Source organism: Palaemon carinicauda, chromosome 1 (assembly GCF_036898095.1).
Source record: "Palaemon carinicauda isolate YSFRI2023 chromosome 1, ASM3689809v2, whole genome shotgun sequence".
Taxonomy (NCBI): Eukaryota; Metazoa; Arthropoda; class Malacostraca; order Decapoda; family Palaemonidae; genus Palaemon; species Palaemon carinicauda.
This window is the reverse complement of record NC_090725.1, coordinates 285,194,441-285,212,243: the sequence shown is the minus strand read 5'-3', so window position 1 is coordinate 285,212,243 and position 17,803 is coordinate 285,194,441.

Below are 17,803 nucleotides of genomic sequence, written 5' to 3'. Positions count from 1 at the left end.
GATTGGCTCTCTTCATTTTTCATTCTCATTCAGGTTCCTCATTCTTAATGATAAACTACATTTTTCTCATCTCTGTCATTTCATCTTTTATTTTACTGTGCACGTCTTGACTGCCAACTCTTCTCTCTCTCCAATTTCTCAAAAGAACACCTCTCAAGATATATTTAAACAATTCAACAAATATGGTTTCCATTGTGCTGTTTATTGATTTCATATACAATGCCGTCATCTCCTTCATAATTTGCGACAATCTTGCATTACTCTTCGCCTTACTAATCATTTTTACAATTTCCTTGCTAATTTACTCAAACGGCGCCCATGCTTCTATATCCTCCTCATGAAAACTTTTATTACTGAACCCATCCTCTGATAGTGAGGAGGCCATATATCAAATAGTAATTACATGTGATCCAGCATTTTCTGTCTGTGCAGTTGCATTATTCAATGAGTGGTCTCATGACATCCCTTGACCCAACACAAGCTCTACCTATTTCTTACATAGGCATGTAATCATAGCTCTAAATCTTGCATAAAATGTTTTTATAGAGAACAGGCTAGTGTAAGTCTCTTTTTATAGTTTATATATGAAAGATCTATTTTAATGTTGTCACTGTTATTAGAATAGTTTATTTTAATTGTTCATTACTTCTCTTGTAGTATATCTATGTCCTTATTTCCTTTCCTCTTTGGGCTATTTTTTTTTTCCTGTTGGAGCCCTTGAGCTTAGAGCATTCTGCTTTTCCAACTAGGGTTGTAACTTACCTCATAATAATAATAATAATAATAATAATAATAATAATAATAATAATGATAATAATAATAATAATAATAATAATAATAATGATCATAATTATAATCATAATAACGAAATGTGCATCCGGTCCATCTAGTGTAATCGCTAATTCAAAGCCACTATACAAAGATGAATTATTGCACCATTTCCATAATGTTCTCCATCATTCTTATTCCTAGAGAGTACTGAATAATCAGTAAATAGTCTGTATATATTTTTCATCCTATTGCATTTAACATTTCACGTGTAATCATGTAAAAGACATGCTTCGAATATTTTATGTTAAACCTACAGTCTTCCAGACATGACAAAGTTATCAACCCTTGCTCCAAATCAATCATTCGTGTATTTATTCTTGTCTTCTCCTTTTCCTTTATTCGTCTCTTCTCCTTTTTTTTTCTCCACAAGTGCATCTTTTCCTAAACAAGTCAGCATTAGCGTACTAATCATCTCATCTCAAAAGCATATTGTAGAAATCATCCAGTTGTCGCCTTTCTTACGTCATTGGGCTCATCTTGCTAAGCTCTCATGTCCTCTCAGATTTAAATATTTCTCTCTTTTTAATGTGGACCTGTATAAACTAGGTTTAAGAGATTTTATATAATTTGTTTCAAGTTTTGTAATTATCTTCTATTTTTTTAACAGTTTTACGCATGTATTATACCTATAACTTTGTAAGATTACGTGAATCTCTCTCTCTCTCTCTCTCTCTCTCTCTCTCTCTCTCTCTATATATATATATATATATATATGTATGTATATATATTTATATATATATATATATATATATATGTGTGTGTGTGGTATATATATACATGTATGTATATATATGTATATATATATATATATATATATATATATATATATATATATATATGTGTGTGTGTATGTATATGTATGTATATATATATATGTATATATATATATATATATATATATATATATATATATATATATATATAGATGGATAGATAGATAGGGGTATTCTAAGACTACCAGTTTTTTACTCCAATATATATATATATATATATATATATATATATATATATATATATATATATATATATATAGAGAGAGAGAGAGAGAGAGAGAGAGAGAGAGAGAGAGAGAGAGAGAGAGAGAGAGAGAGAGAGAGAGAGAGAGAGAGAGATTTTCATGTAATCTTACAAAGTTATAGGTGTGTATATGTGTGTTTGTATTATATATTAATTTATGGTCTTATATTAAAGATAATGAATACACATTTTTTCTAGTTTGGTATAAAAATAGCACAATGATGGATATGAGATGTATGGGTAGCATCTATTATCAAGCATCACGTGCCTATATGAATAGTGCATCTTTATCTCCACTTTCACTTTAATATCAGTTCCTTTGCTATAGTCTTCCTTTATCATTATTATTATTATCATTATTATTATTATTATTATTTTAATTATTGTTATTATTACTATTGTTATTTTATTATTATTAGTATTAATATTATTATTATTGTTGTTATTATTATTATTATTATTATTATTTTGCTGTCCAAGCTGCTACTATAGCTAAAGAAAAAAAAATACTAAAAACCCTAAGGTCCCAATAGCAAAGTAAATGAGACTGTAAAAGAGGAATAAAAAAAAAATAGAACAAATTTTAAGAGATAAAAATGTTGAATAGAAAAGAACACAGGAAAACAGGTTTATATTACTTCTCAAAAACAAAACAATGACACAAGTTTGAATTTCTTTGTCTCTATTGACCTGTTCAGTGAATCAGTACCTGGTAGTGATTCAACTGTGGTTGATAGCAGTCCGATTAGGGTGAATTATGGGCTAGCAATGTTATCTCAAAAGGCTTATACCATTAATAGCAAACCATTTAAAGGGAAATGTGTAAATGGGATAGTAGACTTACACACACAGATACACACACCTATATATATATATATATATATATATATATATATATATATATATATATATATATATATATATATATTATATATATGTTATATATATGTGTGTGTGTATATATATATATACACATATATGTAATATTATACATATGTATATATAATATTATATATAGACATATATATATATATATATATATATATATATATATATATATACATATATATATGTATATATATATATATGATATTATACATACATGTATATATAATGTTATATACACATATGTATATATATATATAATATATATATATATATATATATATATATATATATATATATATATATAAATGTATACATTCTTTTTGCGTAGTCTTTGTCTTAGGCAATTTTCATTAAATGCTAAAGCACTTGTGGCATTAACTATTTTAATACAACACTTTTCAAGTTTTCACTGTCTTTAATTTTCTTCAAGGATAGAATTTGAAGGAAAATACTTAATTTGTTAGTGTGGTTCCATTTATTCAATACTAGCGACAACTATTTCAAATAAATTCTTTTATCATTACTATAAGGTTAATGATGTCTATGTCTATACGCCCTGACAAAAGCCTATAGTTATTGGCTGAAACAGCTGTCGGTTAAAATTGAATAAGTTCTTCCTTCACAATTCTGTCCCTAAATAAAACAAATGATACAGAATACTAGGGAAACCATTGCTTTTATATGATTGATGGCGCAAGTGCTTTAGCTTTCAATAAATAGTGCATATGTATATATGTATATATATGAATATATCCCTTTTCTGAGTGGGGATACCTTAACGTGGTGAGAGGGATTTGAGTATCACCATGATCAGGAAAGATGTAATGATCAGGGCCACCCCTATAGGTTGATTTGCTGTGAGCTATCAGACGAAAATATCCCACCATCACCAATTCGTAATGGCCAGCGTGGTGATGGAAACTAGCCAAATCCCTCACAAGAATTAGCATGTCTAAGGCCTTTGTCCAGCAGTGGATGAAAAAAGGCTGCTTTTGTTCTATTAGTAGTAGTAGTAGTAGTAGTCTGTGTGCGTATGTGTGTGTGTGTATTCATAGCATATACATCACATGAAAAGCTTAAATTAACACAACTACGTCCCCACAATCTCATCCCCACAATCTCATCCCCAAATTCTCATCCTCACAAACTCATCCCCAAAATCTCATCCCCACAATCTCATCCCCAAAATCCCATCTCCACAATCTGATTCCCCATAAACTCATCCCCAAAATCTCATCCCCACAATCTCATCCCCACAAACTCATCCCCAAAATCTCATCCCCACAAACTCATCCCCAAAATCTCATCCCCACAAACTTATCCCCAAAATCTCATCCCCACAAACTCATCCCCATAATCTCATCCCCACAATCTCATCCCCACAAACACATCCCCAAAATCTCATCCCCACAATCTCATCCCCAAAATCTCATCCCCACAAACTCATCCCCAAAATCTCATCCCCACAAACTCATCCCCAAAATCTCATCCCCACAAACTCATCCCCATAATCTCATCCCCACAAACTCATCCCCACAATCTCATCCCCACAAACTCATCCCCACAAACTCATTCCCACAATCTCATCCCCAAAATCTCATCACCACAAACTCATCCCCAGAATCTCATCCCTACAATCTCATCCCCACAAACTCATCCCCAAAATCTCATCCCCACAAACTCATCCCCAAAATCTCATCCCCACAATCTCATCCCCACAAACTCATCCCCACAACCTCATCGCCAAAATCTCATCCCCACAAACTCATCCCCAAAATCTCATCCCTACAAACTCATCCCAAAAATCTCATCCGCATAATCTCATCCCTATAATCTCATCCCCACAAACTTATCCCCACAATCTCATCCTCACAAACTCATCCCCAAAATCTCATCCCCACAAACTCATCCCCACAAACTCATCCCCACAATCTCATCCCCACAATCTCATCCCCAAAATCTCATCCCCACAAACTCATCCCCAAAATCTCATCCCCAAAATCTCATCCCTACAAACTCATCCCAAAAATCTCATCCCCATAATCTCATCCCCACTAACTCATCCCCACAATCTCATCCCCAAAATCTCATCCCCACAATCTCATCCCCACAAACTCATCCCCAAAATCTCATCCCCACAATCTCATCCCCACAAACTCATCCCCACGAACTCATCCCTAAAATCTCATCCCCACAAACTCATCCCCAAAATCTCATCCCCAAAATCTAATCCCCAAAAACTCATCCCCAAAATCTCATCCCCACAAACTCATCCCCAAAATCTCATCCCCACAATCTCATCCCCACAAACTCATCCCCACAATCTCATCCCCAAAATCTCATCCCCACAATATCATCCCCAAAATCTCATCCCCACAAACTCATCCCCACAATCTCATCCCCACAATCTCTTCCCCACAAACTCATCCCCAAAATCTCCTCCCCACAATCTCCTCCCCACAATCTCATCCCCAAAATCTCATTCCCACAAACTCATCCCCACAAACTCATCCCCACAATCTCATCCCCACAATCTCATCCCCAAAATCTCATCCCCACAATCTCATCCCCACAAACTCATCCCCACAATCTCATCCCCAAAATCTCATCCCCACAAACTCATCCCCAAAATCTCATCCCTACAAACTCATCCTCAAAATCTCATCCCCACAATCTCATCCCCAAAATCTCACACCAACAAACTCATCCCCAAAATCTCATCCCTACAAACTCATCCCAAAAATCTCATCCTCATGATCTCATCCCCACAAACTCATCCCCTCAAACTCATCCCCACAATCTCATCCCCAAAATCTCATCCCCACAATTTCATCCCCAAAAACTCATCCCCAAAATCTCATCCCCACAATCTCATCCCCACAAACTCATCCCCACAATCTCATCCCCACAAACTCATCCCCAAAATTTAATCCCCGAAATCTCATCCCCACAAACTCATCCCCAAAATCTCATCCCCACAAACTCATCCCCAAAATCTCATCCCCACAATCTCATCCCCAAAATCTCATCCCCACAATCTCATCCACAAAATCTCATCCTCATAAACTCATCCCCACAATCTCATCCCCAAAATCTCATCCCCACAATCTCATCCCCACAATCTCATCCCCACAAACTCATCCCCATAATCTCATCCCCACAAACTCATCCCCACAATCTCATCCCCACAAACTCATCCCCAAAATCTCATCCCCACAAACTCATCCCAAAATCTCATCCCCACAAACTCATCCCCAAAATATCATCTACGCAATATCATCCCCACAAACTCATCCCCACAATCTCATCCCCAAAATATCATCCCCGCAATCTCATCCCAACAAACTCATCCCCACAATCTCATCCCAACAAACTCATCCCAAAAATCTCATCCCCACAATCTCACACCCACAAACTCATCCCCAAAATCTCATTCCCACAAACTCATCCCCAAAATCTCATTCCCACAAACTCATCCCCAAAATCTCATCCTCAAAATCTCATCCCCACAATCTCATCCCAAAATCTCATCCCCACAAACTCATCCCCAAAATTTCATCCCCAAAATCTCAACCCCACAAACTCATCCCCACAATCTCATCCCAAAAATCTCATCCCCATAATCTCATCCCCACAATCTCATCCCCAAAAACTCATCCCCAAAATCTACTCCTCACAAACTAATCCCCAAAATATCATCCCCACAAACTCATCCCCACAAACTCATCCCCAAAATCTCATCCCCACAATCTCATCCCCACAAACTCATCCCCAAAATCTCATCCCCACAAACTTATCCCCATAATCTCATCTCCACAAACTCATCCCCACAATCTCATACCCACAAACTCATCCCAACAATCTCATCCCCACAAACTCATCCCCAAAATCTCATCCCAAAATCTCATCCCCACAATCTCATCCCCACAAACTCATCCCCACAATCTCATCCCCAAAATCTCATCCCCACAATCTCATCCCCACAAACTCATCTCCACAAAGTCATCCCCAAAATCTCATCCCCACAATCTCATCCCCAAAATCTTATCCCCACAAATTCATCCCCAGAATTTCATCCCCAAAATCTCATCCCCACAAACTCATCCCCAAAATCTCACACCCACAAACTCGTCCCCAAAATCTCATTCCTACAAACTCATCCCTAAAATATCATCCCCATAATCTCATCCCCACAATCTCATCCCCACAAACTCATCCCCAAAATCTCATCCAATAACCTGATCCCCACAATCTCATCCCCACAATCTCATTCCCAAAATCTCATCCCTACAATCTCATCCCCACAATCTCATCTCCACAAACTCATCCCCAAAATCTCATCCCCACAATCTCATCCCCAAAATCTCATCCCCAAAATCTCATCCCAACAAACTCATCCCCAAAATCTCATCCCCACAAACTCATCCTCAAAATCTCACACCCACAAACTCATCCCCAAAATCTCATTCCTGCAAACTCATCCCTAAAATCTCATCCCCATAATCTCATCCCCACAAACTCATCCCCACAATCTCATTCCCAAAATCTCATCCCCACAAACTCATCCCCAAAATATCATCCCCACAATCTCATCCCCACAAACTCATCCCCAAAATCTCATCCCCACAAACTCATCCCCAAAATTTCATCCCCACAATCTCATCCCCACAAACTCATCCCCAAAATCTCATCCAATAACCTGATCCCCACAATCTCATCCCCACAAACTCATCCCCACAATCTCATTCCCAAAATCTCATCCCTACAATCTCATCCCCAAAATCTCATTCCTACAAACTCATCCCTAAAATCTCATCCCCATAATCTCATCCCCACAAACTCATCCCCACAATCTCATTTCCAAAATATCATCCCCACAAACTCATCCCCAAAATATCATCCACACAATCTCATCCCCACAAACTCATCCCCACAATCTCATCCCAAAAATCTCATCCCCATAATCTCATCCCCACAATCTCATCCCCAAAAACTCATCCCCACAATCTCATCCCCAAAATCTCCTCCTCACAAACTCATCCCCAAAATCTCATCCCCACAAACTCATCCCCACAATCTCATCCCCACAAACTCATCCCCAAAATCTCATCCCCACAATCTCATCCCCACAATCTCATCCCCACAATCTCATCCTTACAAACTCATCCCCAAAATCTCATCCCCACAATCTCATCCCCACAAACTTATCCCCATAATCTCATCCCCACAAACTCATCCCCACAATTTCATCCCCACAAACTCATCCCAACAATCTCATCCCCACAAACTCATCCCCAAAATCTCATCCCAAAATCTCATCCCCACAATATAATCCCAACAAACTCATCCCCACAATCTCATCCCCACAATCTCATCCCCACAAACTCATCTCCACAAACTCATCCCCAAAATCTTATCCCCACAATCTCATCCTCAAAATCTCATCCCCACAAACTCATCCCCAGAATTTCATCCCCAAAATTGCATCCCCACAAACTCATCCCCAAAATCTCACACCCACAAACTCGTCCCCAAAATCTCATTCTTACAAACTCATCCCTAAAATCTCATCCCCATAATCTCATCCCCACAATCTCATCCCCACAAACTCATCCCCAAAATCTCATCCAAAAACCTCATCCCCACAATCTCATCCCCACAATGTCATTCCCAAAATCTCATCCCCACAAACTCATCTCCACAAACTCATCCCTAAAATCTCATCCCCAAAATTTCATCCCCACAAACTCATCCCCAAAATTTCATCCCCACAAACTCATCCCCAAAATCTCACACCCACAAACTCATCCCCAAAATCTCATTCCTACTAACTCATCCCTAAAATCTCATCCCCATAATCTCATCCCCACAATATCATCCCCACAAACTCATTCCCAAAATCTCATCCCCACAAACTCGTCCCCAAAATATCATCCCCACAAACTCATCCCCACAATTTCATCCCCAAAATCTCATCCCCACAAACTCATCCCCAAAATCTCATCCCCACAAACTCATCCCCAAAATCTCATCCCCACAAACTCATCCCCAAAATCTCATCCCCACAATCTCATCCCCACAAACTCATCCCCACAATCGTATCCCCACAAACTCATCCCCACAATCTCATCCCTACAAACTCATCCCCAAAATCTCATCCCCAAAATTTCATCCCCAAAATCTCATTCCCACAATCTCATCCCCACAAACTCATCCCCACAATCTCACCCCAAAAATCTAATCCCCAAAAACTCATCCCAAAAATCTCATCCCCATAATCTCATCCCCACAATCTCATCCCCAAAATCTCATCGCCACAATCTCATCCTCACAAACTAATCCCCACAATCTCATCCCCACAATCTCATCCCCAAAATTTAATCCCCACAAACTCATCCCCAAAATCTCATCCCCACGAACTCATCCCCAAAATCTCATCCCCACAAACTCATCCCCAAAATCTCATCCCCACAATCTCATCCCCACAATCTCATCCCAAAAATCTCATCCCAACAAACTCATCCCCACAAACTCATCCCCACAATCTCATCCCCACAAACTCATCCCCAAAATCTCATCCCCACAATCTCATCACCACAAACTCATCCCCAAAATCTCATCCCCAAAATCTCATCCCCACAAACTCATCCCCAAAATCTCATCCCCACGAACTCATCCCCAAAATCTCATCCCCACAAACTCCCCACAAACTCATCCCCACAAACTCATCCCCAGAAACTCATCCCCAAATTCTCATCCCCACAATTGCATCCCCCAACAACTCATCCCCACAATCTCATCCCCAAAATCTCATCCCCACAATCTCATCCCCAAAATCTCATCCCCACAATCTCATCCCCAAAATCTCACACCCACAAACTCATCCCCAAAATCTCATCCCTACAAACTCATCCCCATGATCTCATCCCCACAATCTCATCCCCACAAACTCATCCCCACAATCTCATCCCCAAAATTTCATCCCCACAATCTCATACCCACAAACTCATCCCCAAAATATCATCCCCACAATCTCATCCCCACAATCTCATCCCCACAAACTCATCCACAAAATCTCATCCACAAAATCTCATCCCCACAAACTCATCCCCATAATCTCCTCCCCACAATCTCATCCCCAAAATCTCATCCTCACAAACTCATCCCCACAATCTCATCCCCACAATCTCATCCCTAAAATCTCATCTCCACTATCTGATTCCCCATAACCTCATCCCCACAAACTCATCCCCTAAATCTCATCCCCAAAATCTCATCCCCACAAACTCATCCCCAAATCTCATCCCCACAAACTCATCCCCAAAATCTCATCCCCACAATCTCATCCCCACTAACTCATCCTCACAATCTCATCCCCACAAACTCATCCCCACAAACTCATCCCCAAAATATCATCCCCAAAATCTCATCCCCACAAACTCATCCCCAAAATCTCATCCCCACAATCTCATCCCCACAAACTCATCCCCACAATCTCATTCCCACAATCTCATCCTCACAAACTCATCCCCAAAATCTCATCCCTACAAACTCATCCCAAAAATCTCATCCCCACAATCTCATCCCCACAAACTCATCCCCAAAATCTCATCCCCAAAATTTTATCCCCACGAACTCATCCCCGAAATATCATCCCCAGTATATGAGTGAAATGTATAAGCAAGTTACCCCTAGAAAAAAGAGCTCAAGTAAAAGAAAATGGTGCGACTGTCCATTTAGAAAAAACCTAATTTAAGGCTAACTATATTATATTTAATCACTACGAATTTTTGTTTGGTTTTGTTTTGTTATAGAGTCGCCTTAGCAAATTTATGAGTTAATGCCTCTAGGGATATTACCTTCCCTAACTTGTATAATTGTACGGTGTAAAATTAGTAAGATATACTTAAGAATAGTAAAACTATCACCATAAACTGAAAGTAGATAGTATCTTAAAATCTAGGATTGATAGTTTTTGCATTCTGGTTGTGATGTTGTCAGATTCCAGAAAGATTTCAACTTTTTTGCAATAAATATTCAAATCTATTTCTACTTTATCATCAGGTAACATTTCTAAGCCTGAAAATCTGTTTTGGCACTATAACAATCCTTTTTACTATTTTTTCAATGTCATATCTGAGAATTATAAGTTAGGTTTTCATTACTTTTCCTGGTCTTCAACTTAGTGTCTCAAGTGTCTAGTAGTGACTTTTTACATTATTGATAAATAGTCAAGTTGATTGCTATATTTTCCGCATATCTGTGTTCAAGCAATGTGTTCCCTCTTATCAGTTCGTGAGAAAAAATAAAGAAAGAAAAACCTTCTTGCTGATATGGAGTGCCATGCTCTCTCCCAGAATGTAGAAACTACGTTCCTCCATCTAAGTCTTTTTTTTTTTCGAATCCAGTCAAGTCTTCTTTCAGTGAATACACATATCCAGGCCATATATCACAAGAACTGACAAAGGCTGCTCTAATTTGCCATCTTAGTTAAATTTTGGACACTAAGTTTCCATGATGTTAAGCTTTACTCTGGATTTTTAAACTTACTTAAGATCTTTATTTATTTATCGTGAGATACTTCGCACCCTTCTCCCACTTGAAAGGGTTGCACTGGACCAAGGGACATTTCTACCATTTGAGAGTTCACTAAAGGCCACTGATCTTTCTCCCTCTACCTTGCGGAAACCTCAAGAGTTATGCGCTTTTACGAGTAAAGAAAGAATTAAGAGTTTTCATAGAAATATATATATATATATATATATATATATATATATATATATATATATATATATATATATATATATATATATATATATATATATATATATATATATATATATATATATATATATATACACACACACACACACACACACACACACACACACACACATTGTCGAGTAATGGTTTTTACATTTTATATTCCATGAACTCTGGTTCTTTTAAAAATATATTTGATTGCTAATGGTATAATAGTGAGCTATTAAAGGCAAAAAGACACAGACGGAAGATGGAAGGTAGATGGAAAAGAGCTAAATCCTTACAAGCCAGAAATCTATATAATAAGGCCAGAAATGACTATAACATCCTGTTAGAAAAAACAAAAAGAAAATTCTACAACGGCGAATGTAAAAAAACCAATAACATGAAGGACTTTCACAAAAATCTTGATTTGATGGGATTAAAGAAAAAATATGTCTTGCCTGACAATGTTTATGCAGAGAGTTTTTCTATATTCTTTAATGAAAAAATTGATAAAATCTATAGAGGTTTCCCCCAAAATCACTTGGAAGGACAGTCAGCTATGCCAGTGAAGGAGGGAAAGAAGTTAATAAAATTTAAGGAAATAAATATGTGTGACTTGTTAAAGGTTATGAGAGAAATGAAGAATACATATTGTGGAAACGACCCTTTCCCAAACAGTTCAATAAATGAAGCTCCAAACAAGCAAGTTGTATATAATATTTACCTGAACATAATTAACCTAAGTATATCACAATCCTGTTTTCCTAGCTGTGAAAAAACTGCGTTGATCAAACCAATTTACAAAGGGAAAGATGATGTAAACGAGCTAATTTCATATAGGCCCATTTCAAATTTATCCTACATGTCAAAGCTTATTGAAAAAGTCATAAGTGAGCAATTATGGGCGCATATTGACGAGTTAGAGGTATTCCCGGAAAATCAATCGGCCTATAGAGCTAATCATTCTACAGAAACTACTGTGTGCTCAATAATGAATGATATGGTAGGTCTTCTTGATGGGGGAAAGTGTGGAATTTCGATTATGTTAGATCTTAGTGCTGCTTTTGACACCGTTGTGCACGAGTACTTACTTGACGACTTAACGTCTATTGGAGTGACTGAGGAAGCACTGAAATTTTTGCAAAGTTACTTAGTGAACAGGAAGACTATTGTAGAAGTTTCTGGAAACCGATCCAATGAGAGAATTCTTACGAAGGGTGTGCCACAGGGTAGTGTTCTGGGCCCTATCTTGTTCAACATATATACTATCGAGCTATCACACATCTTGAAAAAAACAAAAAGTGGGTTTTAAACTATATGCAGATGATACTCAGTTTTACCTCTCAATTTCAACAACACAAGATACAGAGAAGAAAATTGATGAGATAATGACTGAAATAAAAACATGGATGCAGAGGAAAAAGCTCAAATTAAATGATGATAAAACAGAATGTATGTTCTTTGGCACAAAGGTGGCTTTGAAAAATTACCAGTTAATTCAAAGTATAAAAATTGGTGATGCTGATGTTGGGATTGTGCCTGTTATGAAAAATTTGGGTGTACTGATAGACTGTAATTTGTCAATGAGGGACCAAATTGTGAACACAGTGAAAGTGTGTAACTATCACCTGAGAAACATAGCATTTATTAGAAAATATTTAACAGAGGGCAGTACAAAAATTTTAGTGATGAGTCATGTAATATCAAGGCTTGATTATTGCAATTCTCTGTACTACAGATTGGCCAATACACTACTAAGAAAGCTTCAAAATGTGCAAAACCGGGCGGCTAGACTGATAAAAGGCATTAAACTAAGGGAGAGAATAACTCCTGCATTGATGGATCTACATTGGTTACCTGTTAAGGCTAGAATTGAATTTAAAATTTGCTTGTTGACTCACAAAGCACTTACAAGTGATAAGCTTAAATATCTTCGTGATTGCTTGGTCCCCTACCCTGAAGCTACCAGCGCTGCTGTAAGAGTTAGACATGCTGATGACCCACATAGACTATTCGAAATTAGTGCGAATCATGCAATAGGAGGAAGAACGTTCAGTTATGCTGCACCGAGACTCTTTAACGACCTTCCACTCGATGTCAAGAACAGCAATAATGTGGCAGCTTTCAAGAAAAACCTGAAGACTTATCTTTTTAGAAAGTGTTATAATAGTGATCTGAAAACTAATAAGCCTGAATACAAATGCTAGCGAAATAACTGATAACGATACAGAGCAAAATATCAATTGGAAAGAAATTATTTTTTTTCACACACCAAGGCCCGCCTGAACACTTTAGTGTTTGGTGGAGGGCGAGAAATAAACCCCTAAAAGTAAAAGTAAGTAAGTAAGTAATTTTTAAGTTTCCTTGTTTAATTTTTAATATAAATATATAACATGAAAAATTCTATTAACTTAAAATATATTTACAAACTGAAACATACAAAATTAACAAACTTCGTGTATAACACCAGGAACTTCTATAATAATATAAAGGTCTACTGAAGATTTTGCGAGTATAATCATGATAAGGAAAAGTACTGTACGTGATTACAGTCTGACCAAGAATCACGTGTATCTAAGGATGAAATAAGATCCAATGACCAAGAGTCTAAGGTCTAGGACCAATAATGAAGAAGACTGACCAAGGTCTAAGGAGTTCTGCAAAATATAAACATATTTACAACAATATAACTTGATATAATATAAAAGTTCTTGACTGCAGAAAATGCACAATGAAGTAAAACTTGATTCTAACCTTATTGTTTATACATTATAAACTATCAAACACTCACAGGTTAACATATGACATTTCCAATACACAAACAATCTTCATTAGTTATACAGTATACCCTTATAAACACTAAATCACTTTAACACACGGCATTATATAATACACTAATACATAGAACAATTTGAATAAAGGAGTCCTTTCAGTACTTACTGTTACGGATGGCTAATAAGAGAAATGCCGGGGACTCTCCATGTTGAGAATAAAAAAAAAGGAAAAAGTTCAACCAAATAAACAAAGTAATAACTTCTTTAGTCCATGGATTGAAAACATATACAAGAGATGGCAGCACAGCATTCCTCGACACACAAATAATCTATATGTATATGTTGTTATGCCATTGGTAACAATGCTGAATTTGTCTAAAGAGAGTGTGCGATGATAAGATGTGATATATAATAAAGGAGACAAAAACTAAAGGAAAACTTAACCTAACTTATATTTGAATAAGACATATGTAGAAATAATTTATATATATCTAGGTTCATCTTTAAATAATCAAATTACCACATAAGAAAACTTAATGCACAACTCCTAATCAAATAAAGTAATGACATGAAAACCAATTCCTGCGGGAGCAAATTACGAAATACTTGGAGATAATTGAATTTAACCTTTACAGTTACACAGACTCGGTGAATCTATTCTTAAAAAAAAAAAACTATTAAAGTATAACAGCAAGAATAACAAAATGCAAACAATAACAGTTCAATACAATCACATAAATTTCGTGAAAGTACATATTAAATACAAAAAGAGACAAATATCATGATGCATCTTAACATGTCCCTCCCCTTAAGGGGAGCCAACATGTACATCCAAATAACAAACTAATAGACTAGAATTTTTGTATACAGAAGCAAAAGTCAACATTTGGGAAGGATGTCGGCAATGAGGTTTAATCTTGCCTTTGATATGCAATACCCCAATGTTATATTGCTGCAGGACCAAGGCCCATAGAGTTAATTTTGAAGTTTTTTAATTTCACTTACAAAAGACAATGGATTACGGTCAGAAAAAACACTATACAAGAGATGGATTATCTATTAATTTTATATACAAGAGATAATTAGATGATTTATACACGAATCAATATTTTTCAAGGGCATGAAGGAGAGCCCAAGCTTCCTTTTCCACCACTGTACTCTAGGAACTGAGGCAGCTTCACTTTACTTGAATGAGAAATCTGGTGTACAGTAGTACATTATCGTCACTGGTCTGCATCAAAACTGCTCCTTCAGCCACATCACTCGCTTCTCCTTTGATAAACAGCTTGTCCGATTCAGATTCCTTCAAAACGAAGACCTCATGACAAAACTTTGATAACTTCAAAGGCACGTTGATGATCTGTCCACTGGCGTCAGTCTTAGGGCTGACTATATTAATCAGAGGTACAGCAACTTCTTTAGAGTTCGGACAGAACCTCGTAATATCTGTGCTGCCTTGTTTATAGGAGTAGGCAATAATGTGATGCATGCAACTATCATACTTGGGTGCAATCATTCCAATCCTGACATCCATGACCCAAGTTACAAAACTTTTCCCAATAGTAGTTTTCTGCCAAGTCTTTTCTAAGGCCAAGAAACAGGTCTCACATTCTTTTAATGTTCTTTCCAAGTACTATCGTGGAACAATGTCATCAAAGGCCACATTTCTCATCTGAAACAGAGCATTAAAGATGTTAATGTTTCAACAGCATTTGTCATTTCAAAGGGGAAGAGTAGTATTGAAATTAACTACAGATATGACCCAGACAGAAGGTTTCTTAGCATTTTCTGTCAAGGGTACTTTATATTATCATTTTGATAAAAAGTTGAAAATTTAGAATTTACAATAGCAATAATGAAAAATCTGATCAAAGAATAATGACGGTAATGGTGGCATATTCCTGGAAGATTTAAACTTTTTTTTTCCTAGAGTAAAACCTTCCCGACCCCAACAAGTAATAATGCAATAGGCTTGATTTTCTATCTTTATGCTAGTCATGGCAAGTAGTAAATTAATATTAACATAATATACTGTAGTATTTTTTTGACATACCTTTTATTCGAAGAGCTGCTATGTCTTTTAAGTAATCAGGTTTCTCTCTGAAATCAGAACAAAAATAAATTGTTGTGCCATAAACATCCTTTTCAAAAAGTGCTTAAATGGATATGAAATTTTTCACTAAAACTTGAATATTGTATTTCCTAAAATTAAGGTTTCCTTACAGTACAACAAGAAGTATTTCGTATTAGAATTAATTATACAAATCAATTAAACAATCTTATAATAATTAGAAATAACAATTTAATAACCCTGGATAGGTAATGTTATTTCACCACCTTGGATAGGTTTTGATGGGTCGATTTTAACCCGGTCCAAACAAATTCATTAAAAATTAATTTGTAAGCCAATTCAATACCTTCTTAAATAAAAAAAAAAAGATTCAAAGAATGTTCTAATATTAAAAAAGAATATAAAAAAGCAAGTACAAAATAAAAAAATTTTACAAATTAAAAAAATAAGTATAAAAAAATTACCACAAAAATTTTTACAAATAAATTAAAAAAATAAGTATAAAAAAATTACCACAAAAATATTCACCTAAAATCTAAATAAGAAAATAAACTGAAACTATTCTAAGCACTTATTCCACGATAATTGAGCACTCTTTGGTAAGATCCAGGGTGGAAGGGGGGGGGGGGGGGGTTGGAGGATCAACAAGGTAACTTTTCCTAAAATGAGAAAAAAACTAAATGTTTTTTTGGGCCAAAAAAATATTAATACTCTTTTCAACATTTATTTTCGGTAGGTAAATAACAGTTGTTGAAATTTTTACAGAATATCGTATTACCTTACAATAAAAATGTGTTAAAAGGTCAAAATGGCTGCCAACCACACCACCTTGTAAGGCCAAATCTGTTACCTGAAAGGGAGAAAGATATGTCAATATCAGCGAAGTATTTACTTATATAATTGTTAGAAAATTTGCATAGAAATATTATGGTAGATAGTATGAAGTTTATAGATTATTTAGCATTTAAAAATAGAATAATGATCATAATTAAATTATTATATAGGTACAAACTTACAAAAACCTGAAAAATAATAAACTATTTTATAAAAACATAGGGGGCAGAAGACATTCACAAACACTTTACAACAAACCTATTTTTTTATACGCGCCTAAAACCTACTACACATTCGATAATTATATAAAAACTTTGATATTTTACAACTTACCTTAACCAGGCTTTCAGAATTACCTTACAGAAATGTGCTATGAACCTGACCACTATACAGCAATTTGTACCTTAAGATATACTTCTATGCAATCAAGTTTTTTACCCCCAAAATACCTGACACATTAAGACCTACCTAAATACCATCAAGTCCAAAGTTCTATAAAGTCATTTGACTTAAGATTGCAAAATGTATTTCATCTAAAGATAACCAACAAAAAAAGTACCACTTAATCTACTGTATCACTATTCCTGTATTATCCCCCTTTGCATTTTTTAGAGCCATTGATACTAATGTAATATGTTGA